We start from the raw sequence: 18,368 nt of genomic DNA on the forward strand, positions 1-18,368 counted from the left end.
ATAATAATTATATATATATGTGTGTGTGTGTGTGTGTGTGTGTGTGTGTGTGTGTGTGTGTATCTCAGGGTAAATCTGGCATTTTATCTAAATACCAGTCAGAGATAATTTTTATGAAGAAATATCTGAACCTTCTGTTAAAAAAAAATAATAATATTATTATCTATTTAAATCTCATATATTTAAATAGAGATCACAGAATCACAGGGGTTGGAAGGGATCTCCAGAGATAATCGAGTCCAACCCCCCTGCCAAAGCAGGTTACCTATACCAGGTCACGCAGGTCAGCGTCCAGACAGGTCTTGAATATCTGCAGAGAAGGAGACTCCACTTCCCCCCCAGGGCAGCCAATTCCAGTGCTCTGCCACCCTCACCATAAAGAAGTTCTTGCGCACATTCATGCAGAAATTCCTGTGCTCCAGTTTCTGGCTGTTTTCCCTTGTCCTGTCTCCACACACTGCTAAAAAGAGTCTGGCCTCCCCACTTTGCCCCCCACACCTCAGATATTTATAGACCTGGATCAGGTCCCCCACTTATCCTCAGATAAATGCTCTGTATCAATTCAGCACTCAGGAAGCAAAGTTTGGCCTTCTATGCACTTCAACACAGAAGAGAACTGATAAGCACAATCCATATTTCTGTGCATTTCCCTCCAACCGCTTGAACTGCTGATCCTCTTTTGAAGCAGCTCCTGAAATGCTGGACTTCACAGCCTGGCATGGCAAGGTAAACAGATCAGAGACTGTTTTACAAGCAGAAGCCAAAACAGAGGCAGTAGAGTTGATATTAAGGTGATAATAGATAATGATAACAAAGGAAATGAGAAAAATCATATATATCATTAGGCAAATAGTAACTTCTGTAGAGCCCTGCTTTTACTAAGAGTAATTCATTGTTTTGTCATATGTCTTGTGGATTAGAAGGTGTGAAAGAGAATGAGATCCTCTGTGCTTCTATTCATGCTGAGAGGAAGAAGTATATGCCTAGTTCAGTAATTGTCAGCTTGCTCTAGAATTTGGTGAGCAGAACTTCTAGAGCACCAGGAGCTCAGAAAAACACTATAGGAGAAAAAAACAAACAAACAAAAAAAAAACACACCGAAGTCTTATATGGGAACCTTTCTTCATATAGTTCTGTTTACATAATGTTGATATCAGACAAACACCAGGAGTCTTCAGTCACTGAAAGAGATTACTTTCTCATTGCTTGTAAAAAGATGTATGCACATGAGTGTGTATGTGTGTGCATGTTTGTGACAGAAGACTGTTCACCAGTTCCACCAAGTGTATGTGTATGTGCAACAGATAAATAGCAGAATTTGGAAGGATGCAGGCAGATAGGCTTTTCTGATTTAGAGTTCTGTCCAGTGTTTTCTCTTACCACTTTTCTTGCTTAGCTTTGGCCTTTATTCTTTAATATATTTATTATAGTGTCATATAAATACCAAAAGAGAAAGAGGAAAGACAATTCTGTTAGAAAGACACCTTGTTGAATTCGTATTTAGACTAGCTCAAGAATGGACAAAAGCACATAAGACCAAAAATTTGCAGTTCTGAGCAAGACTCAGGAGAAAGAAAATCCAGGAGTCAAATAGACTCTATGTTGCTGAGAACTTTAGAGCTGTGACTTCTAAACACTTTTTGCCCTATTTCTGTTATTACCCAGGTGCTAACAGTAATTCTGGCTTTTGGCACAAATCTGTTCCCTTGATGATCCTACAAGTAATCAATTTGATGATCAAATGGACATGCAGTCTAAATATTCAGCCATTGAAGAAATTGTTCTAGGTTAAGTTTTATGTACATCAACTAGTGACTTACATTGTGACCAGAACTAAAAACTGAGTGATCTAGTTTAAATTCTTGCGTATCACAGACTGTTACAATTTACCCACATACCCTTGAATGGAGCCCTTCTTCTTAGAATGGCTTATTCTCACAGTTCACGCTATAAAGAACATGAGCTTTCTGACACATAACTCACAAAACAGAAGCAAGTAAATCTGCCTCCACATTTAACAGTGATTTGCCAATTTCTGTTTCTGTTGGTATTTCTGAGACACAAAGAGGGGGAATGCTCAAACTTCCAGTGCTGTGCACAGATTATCTTGTAGGACTTAGGTTGCAGTAGAACAACTCTCCTTAACGCAATGTTCTATATTGCACACAAGCATATACTTATCCACCCCTTTTTGCCTCCTTACACAAGTAAAACATGGACAGAGTCTTCCTCAAAAAGAGATCTGAAAACCTCACAGATATTACAAGGGAACACTCAGCATGGAGACCTAGGACAAAACATTAAAGACAGATGTGGCAAATGCCAAATGTTCCCCTACTCTTGCACATACATACACAGGTCGTTCTGCAGCAGGAGGCCAGTCACAGAATGATGTGAGCACACATCTTGAGCAAAGAGGATGAATTCCAATAGTACTCAAACTTCCCATATGATGGGCTGGAGATTTTCTGAGCTACATAAAAAGACTGTTCTCATTCCATGGTCTCACAGTACAGATTTATGATTCAGTATCAAAATAAAAGCTATTTATTCATTATTTTCTGGCAAGGCCATACTGATGAGCTGTGGATCTCCAACAACTGCACTGACATGACCAATAAAATACCAAGCTGCCGGCTCCCAGAGTTGTTTCTTCAAGAGTTTTGAGAGAAGAAAATGTACCTCAAATGATAACCGTCCTTCAGAGAATAGGATCGTCAGTGTTAGGTCTTCTTATTCCTAAAGCCACCATATTCATTTTGCATGCTGAGAAAAAAATGCATCATGACTGCTCAGCAGACCCAGTGGTTTCCAAAAACAATGGATCAGTGCAGCAGTGTGACACAACTCTGTACATATACAGCACATGCTGTGTTTCCCGGTCATAATGGATTCATTATAAACACACAGAAAAAGAGTACTGGTACATATGCATCACAGGCAGTCTGCATACACATGGTAAATACAGTGCTTGGAAACGCCTTTGCAAAATTCCTTCTACATGTGTATAGAAGTAATAGGATGGTAGAAAGACAAAGGGGGGGAGCAAGAAAGGTGAAGAACATGACTGAGTAGATGCCACTATATGAACTATCCTGTCACTAGCTCCCCAAAATGACATCCAATGCCTGAAGATTTCCTGATGAATGAATTACTCTCACAGGGTCTACTGTTAAGAGTCCACCTTTAGTTATTACATACAGTGGACAAGAAGCTGGAGAGTGTAAAGAGCCAGACATTTATAACGTTATACTTCCTATGCTTACACAAGCAGAGAACCTCTTCCCTCCTCGCTGCATTACTATGGATGAAAAAAAGTAATCTTCTTTATTTTGGAGAAATTTGCTATCTTGCCATAGATTCTGGAACCAAATTTGAACATGGGACAATTAAAAAAAAAAAAAAAAAAAATTTGCTAAAAATGTACTGCCAATGGAAAGCCAGACTGTAAAAGCTAAAGACAAGAAAGAACTCTTTCCACATCCCTGGATACAAACAAACATGCACTGTCTTCCTTCCAACACATTTCTAAACCAAGGGATTTTCTCACTGTGCAGTTCCAATGCAATCTCATATGAAGTGAACCTGAACTTCGGGCATACTTTAGCCAGCATCCTCAACTAGAGAGTACTTCTCCAACACAGGTCCCCAAGGTCAAGGGGAAAATGAATGGCATATGTGTTTACATTCACATAGGCTCAAATGTCTTACTGATTTGACATGCATATGGATTGCATATTACCACTGGATTTGTTGTACAGGCATAGGTTTTTCAGACTCCCAAGAGTGAAAGATTGGTAACTTTCCTGGGGAATTAAATACTCGCTTAATTTCAGAGACTCTATTGAAAATTTCTCTACCAAATAATCTATCAATTTAAGTGTAAATCACAGCAACTGCTAGTTTGATGGTATGGAGGTGCCCTATAATTGACTGGTGTATATGGCTTATTGCTTGTAATGCATAAAGTAAACTGCTTTGTAGAACAGAAAGTGGACATCTTGTGGGGAAACCAAACACTGAGCACAGTTTACTTGGCAATTATACTGGGAAACAAGGACAAAACAATAACATCAGATAATTCAACTGCCAAGAACAAACACTGTTTTCTTGTAGGATTAGACACAGTGTAACTCATAAAATTCACCACAAACAAAAAGCAACAAATCTGAACCCTTGAAAGCTTTTCACAAGTAATCTCAATAGCAGTGGTGAACTTCCAAAAATCTCTTTATGCCTACATATGCTGAAGCTGCAGAAAGCCAAACAAAAAAAGAAGCATTTGCATGTGTTATTGAGTTGACTGACCTCAAATATATCAACAGTTCCTGGTGGTGGATGCCTATTCTAGAATGTTGTGTTTGATTTGCTTTCAAGTAAAATGCCTTAATCCCCAGGCTACTTTGAGGGCTACTCCAAAAGTAATGCCTCCTGTTCTATAATGATGTCCCACAAAGTCAGAGGCAGATGGTGGTGGTATGCCAGTACAGGTTGAACCTTCCCGCCCATATTCTGTTACGTTTTGTGACTGTGCAACAGATGGCAGCAAAGGGTAAGTGTGACATAATGGCATCTGACATGGAAGCAAGTACGAAGGAAAGGTGTGGAATTGAATTCCTTTATGCAGAAAAAATTGCACCAATCAACACTCACTGACACTTCCTGAATGTCTTATGAAGACAAAACAGTGGAGCACAGTGAGGTGGTGAGTGGTGTGATTTAGCAGTGGCAACATAAATAGAAGACAATACTATTGGAGAGACCTACATAGGTATGTAGCAGCAAATCTGATTTGCAAAATCAGAACTATTTACTGATGATGAGTTTATTAAGCAATGTATGGAATGAGGGGCAGATATAATTTTTCCAAATTAAATTTTTTTTTTTTAATGATTTTTTAAATTCATTTTTCTAAGCAGACTACATTTGGACAAATTTATTAAAAGAAACTTGGAGAGCAAAGCTTTTATTTTCAGATTCTTTGCATTAACTACAGAGAAGTACTGACATTAGTGATACAGCTCAACCTGCTGTTTTTATTAGAGGTATTGATAATAAATATAATGTCTCTGAAGAAATGGCTTTGTTGGTGCCATTAAAGGGAAGAAGCAGAAGTATTTTTCTGTTTTAAAAATCTCTCCACAGATATTTCATCATCCAGGCTTGAAGTTCAAACACTTGTTTAGGAAGAGGAACCTGGAATCAGCTCTTCCCATAGCCTGAGGGGACACATGGTACTTGCTCAGGGGGTGCCCTAACAGCCAAGCTACGCCATTTGGATTAATCATAGAACTGCTCAGGTTGGAAAAGACCTTTAAGATCATCGGGTCCAACCACAACCTAACCATACTACCCTAATTCAACAACCCTCTGCTAAATCATGTCCCTGAGAACCACATCCAAACAGCTCTTAAACACATCCAGGGACAGTGACTCAGCCACCTCCCTGGGGACCCTATTCCAGTGCTTAACAACCTTTTCTGTAAAGAAGTGTTTCCTGATATCCAACCTAACCTTACTCTGATGCAACTTGAGGCCATTTCCCCTTGTCCTGCCACCTGTCAACAGTGAGAAGAGACCAACCCCTCTCTCACTGTAAGCACCTTTCAGATAGTAGAAGAGAGCAATAAGGTCTCCCCTTAGCCGCCTTTTCCCCAGATTAAACGGCCCCAGTTCTTTCAGCTGCTCCTCATAGGGCATATTCTTTAAGCCCTTCGCAAGCCTTGTTGCTCTTCTTTGGACCTGCTCCAGAACCTGAATGTCCCTTCTGTACTGAGGCGCCCAATTAACTGTTCTACATTCCTCTTAATAGAGCTCTGTCACCACACCGAAAAAAGCACTGTGTAAATAAGCGGCAACATTTCCTTTTCCAAACACCTGAAAAAGAACTGACTGTAGTTGTACGTTGCCTGGGGCCATGATCTAGGGGCAGATATGCAATTTATGCTGCAAATAAACCAAACTGAGAACCAAAGTGAAGATGAACCTGGATTTTAATTAATAGTTGATTAACAATTTTTTAATTAGGATTAGATGTGTTTGAATGAGATGTTCTGGTGATTTCTGTCTGGGCCAGTTCTGGATACACACAGATGTGCCACTAACAAAATTCAGTGCTCTAAGGATAGGCAACAGCTGAAAAGACAAAATGGATTTTTTTCAGTTTCCCCCGTTTTGAACTTCCACACCTACAACTCACTCATCCAAATTTCGCTTCAGAAACTGCTTTGTTTTGGAGAGGAGGTAGAGGTTAGGTACCTAGATCTGGGACAGCAGTTCAGCAATTCTAATGGCTTGTATTCCAGTGAAAGTTAAAGGGACAAGGCTCAAGGTTACAGAACAAACCACTGTGTGCAGTAATCATAGCTGATAGCACTTTAGGGAACTGTGGAAAGACAGTAAGTGTGACTCTCAGTAGTGGAACACTAGGCAGGGTGAAAGATGGAAAGCTTTTTGGGTTACATAGAGACTCATTGCTCTGAATTTTGTTCATTCCCCTCACTAAATTAGTATGAATGTTCCTTTCATGATTTCTCTTTATTTTTTTCTCATATGAATTTATTCCGGATTTTATCTATGCCATATTCTGCCCTTCTTGCTTCCTTTTGCTCTACATTAATTTACATGCATCTAGCAATACAACACAGGCTCTTGCAGTGCTGGCACATGGATTATTTTCTATCATAAAAAGCTTTAGAATAGCCTTTTAATTTCCACATTAAAATCTGCACGATTTGAAGAGAAAAAAAAGTAAAATAAAACATACGTGTCTCACCAGCAAAACGTCTTTGCCTCTCCAGAATTCTGACAAGAGACTCACTTCCAAAGAGTGAGTTATGGTTTAGTTCCACAAAATATGCAAACTTTTAAAGCTCCGAGTATGTTACAAGATTTCATGCTTTGGGGAGAGAAAAGAAAAAAAGAAAAAAGAAAAAAAAAAAAGAGAACAGAAGAACACATTGATACCAGTTGCTGGACAACAAATTAAAGTAATATATTGCTGGAAAGTACAAAAGCAACACATGATTTTACAACACATTTGGTTTTGCCAGTGTCATTAAAATAGCATCATCGCATTACACTGCAAATATACAGAGTCTAGCAAAAACATAAAAATAGAACACACCAGTACTTTTGCAATAGCAGAAGTCTAACACTAAGCATAATTTACATCGGCGTAAACCCATGAGTCAAACCATTTGTGCAGGCCCCTCGCAGGGTATTCTACGAGCAAAGTGCTCCATCTGCTGGGTACCCTGGCGCTTGGTGCTGTGTGCTCAGCCTCGGGGCCAGAGGTCCCTATTAGCTGCGTTTGCATGCACAAGCACTGCAAGTGATCTGAAGAACTTCGTATTTAGAAAAGAAGAAAATAAAAGAAATAAAAGACACACGATAGAGTTGCTTATCTTGTGTAGAGATTTCCTTCACAGCTTTAAAGTTAGCAAATGGGGTACTTGGGAGCAACATCGAACTGTGTGCATGAGATATTTTTGCATTCACATTTCTAATATGATGTGAATGTGCAGAGAAGTGAATGCTCTTACGTGTAGGAAAGTATTTTCCCACTAGATGTCAGTGTGCCATCCAGCACATCTAGTGTGAGATCACCAAAAATTTGTGCTTTTGTGCTCCATAGAAGTTAAGGTTTCTGTTTCCTTTTTTTTATTATTTTCTTTTTAGTGGTCTGTATTTAGGTTTAATGCATATTTCAAAGTTCATCACTAATCTTGGTTTATTCCCAAGTTCCTATTGCTACATAAGTAACTTCTGAACTACAAATTTCTGTCGCATTAGATTCTGCTGCATTGTCCCTTTTGGACAGAGTTGGTCTGGACAAGAAAATGAGAAAATGTGATCTTTTCATCTTTGCAGCCTAAAACGTCTTTCCTATAATAACTAAATAAATGCTATCCCTCCAAATAGTACCATTCTATGCTGAAAACAAAAGATGAATTTTGTGTTTTGTGATAATATTGAGACTCGATACATATGACTTCTTTGTCTAAACTGAGTTTAGACTGTAAGGTCTAAACTGGCAAATGCCAGCTGGTTAATCCAATTTTGTGAGATTTTAGCTTGTTAAATTCTAGATTATGCCAAAAACATACTGGGCAAGTAGCTGAAACTGTTAGTTTTCTAGATAATGAGAAATAATTGTTACTTTGAACATAGTGAATTTAATTCATGAGCCTGGATAAAGTGTTTTGGGTTTTTTTGCTAGAATCTAAAGCCATCAAGTCCTTGTTGTGGTTGCTAGTTTACATTAGTTGTGTTTCTCTTTGTATTTTGAGCAAATCCACATGGGATTTTGTCTTTTGCCTTTTGTCTTAGCAAGCCTTTTGTCTTTTAAGAACTGAGGGAGATCAGAAATGCACACAATCTCAGTTTACATCTAAAGCAGGGTACCCACTTAAGCTTGTTACAGTACTGAAATGAATTCACCTGCCTATCACAAACACCTCAACCTGAATGCTGTGAGTATGGCAGATAGCCAAGTTTTGGACTAGTCTTTTATAAGAACACGTCAGAGAGGAATGATAGGTATTTCTTTTGAGGCACATCTGTGGTATCATGTGTTCTAATTGTATGTGATATACGATAAATTAGGTACAGGGAGAAGACACTACAAGACAACCTGGCTGGAAATTTAGGACTCTCGCTTCTCTCAAACACTGCAGATTGCACTTCATCCCCTCTCCTTCACTCACATGTTATCAGTTTCTAATAGACCTGAGTTCCTTTCTCCTGCTTCTGTATAGCCTGAGAGCCTGCAAGCTGTCACTCCCAAATGACTTAGCAGGATAACCGACAGCCCTCTTCATCCCTACCAGAGCGTTCATCCCTACCAGATGCTCACTTCATTTTTTTTCAGTAGCTCACTACAGGTAACACTCTACAGTAGCAAGTGACTCTGTCTTCCTACTTAGGCTTTGGGGAGGGGGGAATTTCAGAAGTGCCAAGCAACATAAAAAAGATTTTATGTTATTTGTCCATTGTGAATGCTGTTCCTTCTCCAGATCATCCTCTTAGATCTAGCAGCAAGATCCAAATAGATGTATTATCTGTTATTTCTGACAAAGAAATTACGCCAAGGCTCAACAAACTCCAGAATATACAAAAGAATATTGAATTCATTAGAATGAAAGAACTTGTTGAGAATTACCAGGAGAGCAGTAGTATAAATCTGAAGGAATCACAGGCCGTACCTTAGCAGAAATGCAGTCCCATTTTTAACTCAGATTTTAACAACTTGACAAAAATATTCCTGGATCACTGCGATCCACTCAGTCAATCTGTAACAACTCAGGAATACCAGACATAGTGAGTTTTCTGCTTCCTGAATGCTTGAGTTGAATAGAGAATGAATCTAAATCTAGAATCTAGATCTTCAATCACAGGCTGTAGTTAATCTCATACTTGTATAAACTACATGGTTTTCCTGAGGGTACTTCTTTAATATTAATGTGACCCAACAGTCACTCTTTCTTGTCTCCCTTTAATGTTTTCCCTTGAATCAGCTTCTAACTTGGAGAAATACATAACAAACAATAAATAGTTATAAATAAGAGAAAGAAACATAAATAATATACAAGATATGGGGCAGTAAAGTGTCTGTATACTGTTGTGCCTGTCCTGCAGGGAACACAGATGTGAGTTGATTGTTGTGAAGCCATACATTTTTCATGAAGCAAAGGTTTGCAGGAAAAATAACATTCCACTGATTCAGCTGGGGGAAATAGAAAAAAAAAAAAAAGAAAAAAAAAAAAGAGAAAAAAGAGAGAGAGAAAGAAAAAAGAATACCATGGCAGAGAAGCATTTGGACATGTAAGCTTTCCTTCATATTCATACTTCTTTTCTGTGTTTCAGTGGAATTTTGTCATATTCAGAAAGCATCCCCAGGGAGTGCCTGGGGTAAACAGAGACTCACTGTCCCAACACTGCATTTCACTGTAGTTAACTAGGTTTGACAACAATGTTCTTACAGTCATAAGGCTACGCAAGAAATGAATTGAACTAATTCTCACCTTGTGCAGTAGTGGTATAGCTATATGCTTCACTTTACAGCTAACATTGTTATCCCTTTTGCATCTATAAGCATCAGGTAAAGTCCTGAGATGGCCAAGACCCATCATACATCATGTCCTTCAGAGAAGGGGAATTCTGACCATAATGCACTCGCAACTGTAGCTCCAGAATGAAATTATACATCACACATCACAGCATGACATAGTTTAACAAGGAGGCCATCTTATCCCTCCCAGCGATCAAGTAGAGAAGTTCTAGCACTCTCATGGTTCTTGCACAGAAGCTGTATTTAAGTTACTCAGGACCCATATGTTTCCCATGTACACTGAATGCAGTATATGTGGAACACCCTGGTGTTGTGGGTTTGTTGGCCCACAGGATGAGTCAATTGTTGGAAGAAATTGTTAATCCACAGCATTCAGTATTACTCAGGGACTAATTCAGTTGACCAGCTACTAAGGGACAAAACCTGTTGATAGTGATAAAAAGCTGGTCTTGGCTTACACCATTGCCCCAGAGACCAGGAGCTCACAAAAACACAAATGCAGTTGTAATCACCAGCCCTGAGAAAATACAGGGCATGCTCTTGCCACTCCCTCAGTGCCAAAAGTTTTCTGACAGGAGCACAAAAAAGATATACTCTCTTTTCTAAAGAGCTCTGAAAAGGTGGAAATACTCCCCAAGAACAGAGATAAGCTGGTATAGACACAGCAATATACAGACTTGTGTGCCATGGAGTGGAGTGGCCTGAGAGATGCACTTGAGGAAAGGGAATCTGCACACCCTGAAGTCTGCCCTGGTCTTAAGTAGACTAAGTCAAACAAGCTGCTCGAAATCCCACAGAAATCAATGAAAATCCTTTCACTTTCATGGGTTTAGCATGCCATTACTGAGACTGTCCTGTTCCTCTACCCTTCCTCCTGCCTCCTCCCTGCCTTAACTGCATCCTCTCACTTGTGCCTCCCAGGAAAAACAAGGCTGCATAGATTTGCAGGCTCAACCTTTGTGAAAGGAACTCATGTATTTAATATGCAGCTTGCAGTCATCGTTCCCGACTTCAACAGCCATCTGGAGTAAAGTTTTGAAGCTCACTGACAGGCTCAAGAAGTGGACCTGATTGAGAAATGATGGTCAACATCTGCCAAAGGGGAGGGGGATGGGAGCTGAAAGTTTTCACTGATGGCTCCCGCATTTCCCCACAGTGCTACTAGCAAGTAAAAATATGTCAGAACCTACCAATCATACCCAGTTTGCATTTCATAAATTAAAACATATCAGCTGTTTCTTAACATTTTATTTTCAGTCTTCTTTCGGTCATAATTTGGCCTGAGGACTACATCTGTGATGAATTCCTTGTAACAGGACCTTGCCATTTGGTCTACAGTTGTCATCAAAATATTCTAGTGTGTTCACAAAGGCTCAGAGAAATGTATTTTTTAAAATATTCTATCACTCAAAAATTAGTTTAAAGAAGTCACTTTTGCTTCTTGAGCTGAAAACTAGTCTACATTGAAATTCAGTTTCTGCATTGCTCTGGTTAGAAACATCTAAGTGTCTGTATGTATATGTATAAATGTAAGCACTGCAACACAATAGCAGTAATCTGTGTAGACAGTAAACATACGTGTGTAATGTAGATTTCCAAAAGAAAATCTCTCCCTAATATGCTCTTTTTAGTGCTGCATTGCAGCTTGAAGTCAACTCCAAGTGCTTATTTTGAAGCATTTTTTCCCGAATTAGATTTTTATTTAAAGTCTGAATCAAGGTGTTGCCATCACCCAGCAGCTGTATGCTTAGTGCTTACAAAAGGTAGAAATGCAAATGCAAGGGCAAGTGACTAGAGTGCAGTTTTCAAAAGCACACAGAGAGGACCCACCTGCTTTCAAACATTCCTGTCCTTTTCTCAGTGCCACCCTGGGACAGCTTTGTGCAGCCTGCTCTGGCTGCAGCGGCTGTGACCTGTAACACCAGTGCCCGCAGAGCAGTTCCCTTCCAAGAGCCAGGGCCAAGGTCTGCCCTGGGCAAGGAGCTGCCAGGGAGCAGCGGCAGGCTGAAATGGAGGCAGACAGCTGAGAATCTCGTCACTACTAAGTGCCTAATGGGTTTCAGGAGCTCTGTGCTTGTGGAAAATAAATAACTGAGCTTGTCAAGAGATCAAAGGAAAGCAATAAAAGCAAAAAAAGAAAAAAAAAAAGAAAAGGCTGATTGTGACATTATTTTCTCTAACAGATCACAGGCCAAAGCCACCCATTGCTGTGATCTCATCAGATGCAATCTCACTGATACAAACCTGAGAGCCACGGATGATGTGAAACATGGGGGCAAGGCTGCTCCTACAGCAAGGTAAGGGTACTGCTTTCTAGCCCCTATTAAAATTCCCCCCATGTTCTTCCTGAGTATTTGAGTCATGTGTGATTAAAGGAGCCTTCTCAACACTTAACAAGGCACATAGTGGTGGCATCTGTTGGGTGTCTGCACCCAGATGCTGCCAGGGACACAGATGGGCCCAGTAATAAAGATGGCAGTGCCTCAAGGAAACATGTTTATGTGTAAAAAATGCAAAAGGAAAGTTAAGACCAAAGGACGAGCAAGAAGAGGATAAGAAAGAAAACAATATGCCAGAGTAGATATTCCTCGGAGGAAAGGAAAAGAGTGAGAAGGAAGGAGGGTCCACTTTGAGATGATCACAACGCCTGTAGCCTCTGTGAAAGGATGGAGTGCAACCTACAGCAAAAGCCTATGGGAGCCTGGAGTGAAGTTGAAATAGAAAAAGGGGGAGGAAAAGTGGAGAACAGTTTCAAACTAATGGAAGGAAGATTTAGATTAGACGTTAAGGGGACATTTTTTACTAGGAGAGTGGTGAGGTGCTGGAACAGGCTGCCCAGAGAGGTTGTGAATGCCCCATCCCCAGGGGCAGGGGATTGCCAGGTTGGATGAGGGAAGTATGATCTAGTACTCAGTCTAGTGGTTAGCAACTTTGGTGGTGTGAGGGGGTTGGAGCAGATTAACCTTCAGGCCCCTTCCACACCAAACCACTCTATGATTCTATGATCTCCCTGTCCTTATCTTCACTACAATCTCTCTCACTCCTGTTCTTCCTGTTCCCCCCACGTTTGGCTGCCAATGGGGCCCAACACACCACACGCACAACTGCAGGCTCCAGAATTTTGTGAATTTTCCAGACAATGGTGGAATTTTCAATATTACAAGTCCACCTTCAAGTGTGAACAAATGAGTCAGATGAGAAACACTAGTCATTGCTTATCTGAGTGTTCCTTCATTGCATCACTTCTCTCATTTTTATCTGTCAAAAGTGAATACAGCAAGACGTGGAGAACTAAGGAATATCATGTACCCAAAATGTGCTCTTTGTAGCTTGGGGTACTATCTATGCAGAATAGTTCATAGAAGTTCAGACTGGCAGCAAATGAAAGTGAAATGGGATTTAAGCTCACTGCAGACGATACACCTCCCTGAGCAAAATGAGCCAGCACCCTCCCACTGCTCCTTGGCTCTATTTACACTGCAGGGTATCTCTGCAATGCCTATGCTAAGTTCTTAACAGCTGTGGGAACCACAGCTCTTGTAGCTGTGTCTACAAGTCTAGCAGGATAAATTACCACTACGAAGATCTTTTTGATTCATTTGCTAATTTGCTGAAGCCTACAGTTTTGTCCCTCTCAATATAATTTTTAATCTAATGTATGCTTTTCACAGGAAAGTCAGACTTCACAAACACACAAGGAAGAAGGAAAGAAGAGGAAGATCTAGGCACCATGATGCTTTTTAGTAAGGAAAACCAGCAATACTTTTCAAAGGAAGTGTATTTCCCTTAAGTATATATATACATATATATACAAACACACACACAAACACACATACTAAGAGGGAAACCTGCTTGGCTGTTCTAGTCCCTGTTAAATGCATTTTTTTCTGTTTGCCTGTGCTGCTGCAGCATAGTGCTGTGCATATTTGTCCATACCTGATAGTCTCCACTTACTCAAGTAGTGTCACACTACTTGTTATTGTATCTGTGAAAGTGGCCTATATATTGCAGATTAGAGCCAAGCAGGAAATCAATTTCTCAGCCCTTGCATTCTTCTGAAAGTTAAAATACTTTTTCTTTCTAAATGAGAAAGGAGCTAATGCTTGGGAAGGTGATACCCACCTCAGACACACTTACCTGACATGTGGAAGGGCCACATACAATGTTTTGTCCTTTCCTGTCTACTGCTCTCCTACTAAATTCAGTCATAGTTTTCATATGCATTACCCTGAAGTTCAAACTCACTTCATCCTTTTCCCTCTTCCTTGACCCATTTTACTGCCTATGAGCAGTCACTGTTTGTGATATTTAGAGCACCATTTTCCCTTAGTTTCCCGCTGTCCCAGAGAATATCTAATGTTTTAGTACAAGCTCTTTTTATGGTTTCTTTTTATTAAACTCTCAGAGGAGAAAGTAGGTAAGTACAATCTTAGAGATGCCATGCAGATTTGTCAAGCTCAGGCCTGAGTCAGACACTCAAAGCATATCATCCCTGAAACCATTCTGCCAGCTATGCTTCCTAGCATGGAACTGCTTCCAGTGAACACCACCACCACAGCTTCAGTATTGTTGTAACAAGATTTGAGTTTAAGAGGGAGAAAAATCCTGGCCAAGTGCCTGTGCTGGGCATTTCCACCTTTCTGGCCTTTAATAACACTTGCAGCTGGGAATTGATTTGGAAAGCCAGAGAGCAGACACAACTGCTTAGCTGGAGGCATGCTCAGCTTCAGCTTCTATTTTTTGGTGAAGCTCTCATTTATCCTCATAGTCTCTGAAGTTACAGATACTTTGAACCCAACTGCTATTCCACATAAGCAGTATTTTATGTATAATCAACTTCTTTATTACATAACAACCAGCAACATCTGAAAGCTTTAAACATATTCTAACATTTTCATGATAGCAAGGAAAGATTTACGGGCAGAGTAAATATCTTTTATTGGCCCAATGATGTAGTTGGAAAAATGTAGACTTTCTTTTGGTCACACGAAACTTTTTTTACGTGTTTGTAATAGAAGCTGTAGCACTATTGCTTGATGTTTGCTGTTTCTTTTAGTTCAGAAGTAGATCTTTGGTGCCTGAATGTTTGCCTGATTTTCCAGTGCTGTGAGGAGGCCAACGAAGGCATTAAATCCCTATGAATCTTGCCTTGTTAATGCCGTTAGGTCACCACAGCTACTTTTTGCAATTATTTCAGTATATTGTAAAATTCAAGATAAAATTAAATACCTGCATATCTCGTAATCTTGCTTTAGAATCATTATAGTAGATTGCTTTATGACACTGTATTTGAATAATATCTCAGAACTCTTTCTGAACAGCCCGTTAAGATTCATAACTTCTGACTTTCTTCCCTAAGTTGCTTTTATTTTTTTTTAAATCAGAATAAAATGTTTATTTGATTTTAGGCCCCTTCTCTGAAATTTTCTCCATAAAGAGAAGGAAAACGCACCATCTGTAGCATACTTTGTAGCTGCTTATTTGAGGCAGACCATTCAGAAGGAAGTAAATCTTTCCACATTTTAGAGAGCTTGTGAGGGAAGGAATTTATCCACATTTAGCAGACACTGGGGTAAGTACATTCTTCTGGAAGCCACAGGTTTTGGGGGCAATAAATCCCTCTATTTCTATTAGACAGGAGGCAATAAATCCTTTGATCTCTATCACACTCAATGATTTTACTCCACTCAGAATGTCCATATCACTGAGGTACTGTCTTCATTTTCCTATTTCCCTGGGTTCAATTTATCCTCCTTTTCTGGCTTATTACCATTTTTGTTTTCTTAGTTAACTGATTATATTTCTCAGTTGTTCATTATGGAGAATGGCACTCAGTTACATAACCTACTAGGAAAGAAAATACAGTTGGTTTTCTATTTTCATTATCTAGGTAAGAGAGTCTGAAGTTGTACCAAAGTATTCACTTTCTTAAGTGAACTGTTCTTTCTCAAAGGCACCAGTGCACTTAAGCTTAAGTTTCTTGAAATAAGATTTTCTTTAAAGATGAATTGTTGTACACTTCTGTCCAATTTCAGTTTAGTGAAGTGAATTCATCAGTTCTGACTTTTTTTTCCCCCCTTAAATTTAGCCAGAAGCTTCAGTTGGTTTTATGTTGGACTGAAAAATATTACAAATCTAAATTCCAAGTTGAAAACTTAGAAGGAACATATTTTGCCAATTCATTGAACTCTGTTTTTCCTTCATAGAGGAACGGAAGGATATGTACCCTGCAGTTTGGAGTGTTGGACAAGTGTTGGAAAATAAGTCTTACTGACATTTTCTTGCACTACAGTATCTCTCAAATGTTCAGGATGTACCATGATTTTATCATTTTTTCCCTCCTTTTGCTTTTACAAGCCCAAAAGTATTTTCAAAAACCCATTCAACACAAAATCAGCATGCACAAAAATGTTCTTTTAAAAGTCCATTCTCTGAGGGTCTAGATGAGGAAAACAAATTTGGAACAAAATCTGCAACTTCTAGCACATAAGCCAATGAAATATACAGAAATTTTAGGCTACAAAAGTAGATTTCTGTCAAACAGTGACACCCGGTGGCCAGCTGAGTTTAACTGGCACGTTGTCTGATGCCACAAGCCCTGTACCTACTGCTTCTGTCCTTGGGAGAAGAGAGAAAGGAGAGTTGTTTCTGGCAAGGTTGTTTCTGGCAAACAGATATATAATTAGAAGTCAGAGTGAACGTATAACAAATGAAACAAGCACATGGTTGGACGTATAAAGCCTAAATATACCAAAATTGTTTGTGCTTTCTTATTTCTTCTGTCTCCGGTGTTTCATAGCATCTTATTAGACTGGAGTTGCTCATCTCTTCCCCAGGGATAAAAAACATTTTATGTTTGTTTATAGATATATGTTATTTGTTTATAATATATTAGGTTTTCCTTTCTATCACTGTCTTCTTGTGCAGTTGGGCAGAGAACAATTTAAAAACAACTAAACTACAGGGTGAAACTGGTTGCTGTCAGTCTTTATGAACCACCCAGAACAGCAAGCTGCTAATCTGAAAATGCTAGAATCCTCCATAGATGGGCCAAATTTGCCACTCTGCACATAAACATTGTGCCTCCAGGCACTGCCCGTTGTGGTTGTCCCTGCCCAGTCTCCCTGACTCTACAGAGCCCAAGTCCCCACATCCACCCCCTGGGGCCATCAGCCCCTGCCCTAAGGTTGCCACAGACAGCTCCCCACAGCCCAGCCCACCAGCACCCCAATACACAGCAGTAGCAAACAACAGTTTTACAAATGAAAGTGTCTCTAATTTATCATTTTCCCAAGGAGGAAAATAAATAAATAGTAATTACTACAGTATGAATCATACTGTTATGTAAAAAATAAACATTATGATAAACACATAATAAGTCTCGCAGCTAGCTATGAAGGCTTCATAATGATGCCAAGCAATGCTATATTGCAGTAACAAAAATATATACTTGTAGTCTTGGAAGAGATTTAACTAATTTTATAAAAACTTTCTTGCATTTCTATATATGCTCTATATTGAGAGTGTTTTCATGAAACATCAGGATATTGGGAACTGTCATTGACATTAGTACTATTATTACTATTAGTACTATTCATATGTGCTATTCATTGTGCCCTACATATGTTAAAGTCACAATACAGTGATAACAGTAGCCAGATCCTTAAAACTTTGCCTGTCAGTACACACTTGAATTTAGTCCCTTAGGAAATGAGTTTCTGAAAGACAGCAAAAGGATAAATGGGATAACTTCTAAAATTACTTACAGATAAAACAGAAGAGCTGGTGTTAGCAGCTCTCTCAGGTCCAAATCTCCACCCAAAACAAAGCATTTAAGGCCAATTATATCTATGACCAGTAAAAAAGCAACACTGCTTTATATTATTTTTTTCCATGCAAAATCACTGAGGATTTGCTTTTATGATACTTACAATTCTGCATGGAAACTCAGTTTTCAAAGAAAAAGTAAATATGTATATCTCATTTATTCATTCTTTTTTTCTTCTGTTCTTTACTACTTATATTTTTATTCCTTATAACTTCTTTGCCTCCTTTCCTTCTGCTGCCAGGCTCCAAGTCTGTTCCCTTGACAGTCTGTATGCCACAAGCCTCTTTTCTCCCTGTCTCTACGCCTCCACATTCTATTCTCCCCTTTTCCTCCTCACTTTTTATAGTTCTCTTTCTAGTACTACCTAAAGCTTCAACCATCCTTCATGTTTCCTAAATCTTATCATACTGCTAATTACTTAGTACATATTTGGAATGCCCATTATAGCCTCAGATTTCCTAGAATTTA

General features: G+C 39.3%; 1 long non-coding RNA gene across 3 annotated transcripts in view; it reads right to left on the bottom strand.

The window, feature by feature from the left end:
* Window positions 1-6,297: 6,297 nt before the first annotated feature.
* LOC146761444 (uncharacterized) overlaps window positions 6,298-18,368 on the bottom strand; it is a 46,951-nt gene continuing 34,880 nt past the window's right edge. For all 3 annotated transcript variants that reach the window (XR_014944143.1, XR_014944144.1, XR_014944142.1), the window contains one exon: window positions 6,298-6,898. This is a non-coding gene — a long non-coding RNA (uncharacterized LOC146761444). The remainder of the gene's footprint in view (window positions 6,899-18,368) is intronic.

This window comes from Coturnix japonica, chromosome 3, assembly GCF_054131305.1.
Source record: "Coturnix japonica strain WE chromosome 3, WE-NBRP24, whole genome shotgun sequence".
Classification (NCBI taxonomy): Eukaryota; Metazoa; Chordata; class Aves; order Galliformes; family Phasianidae; genus Coturnix; species Coturnix japonica.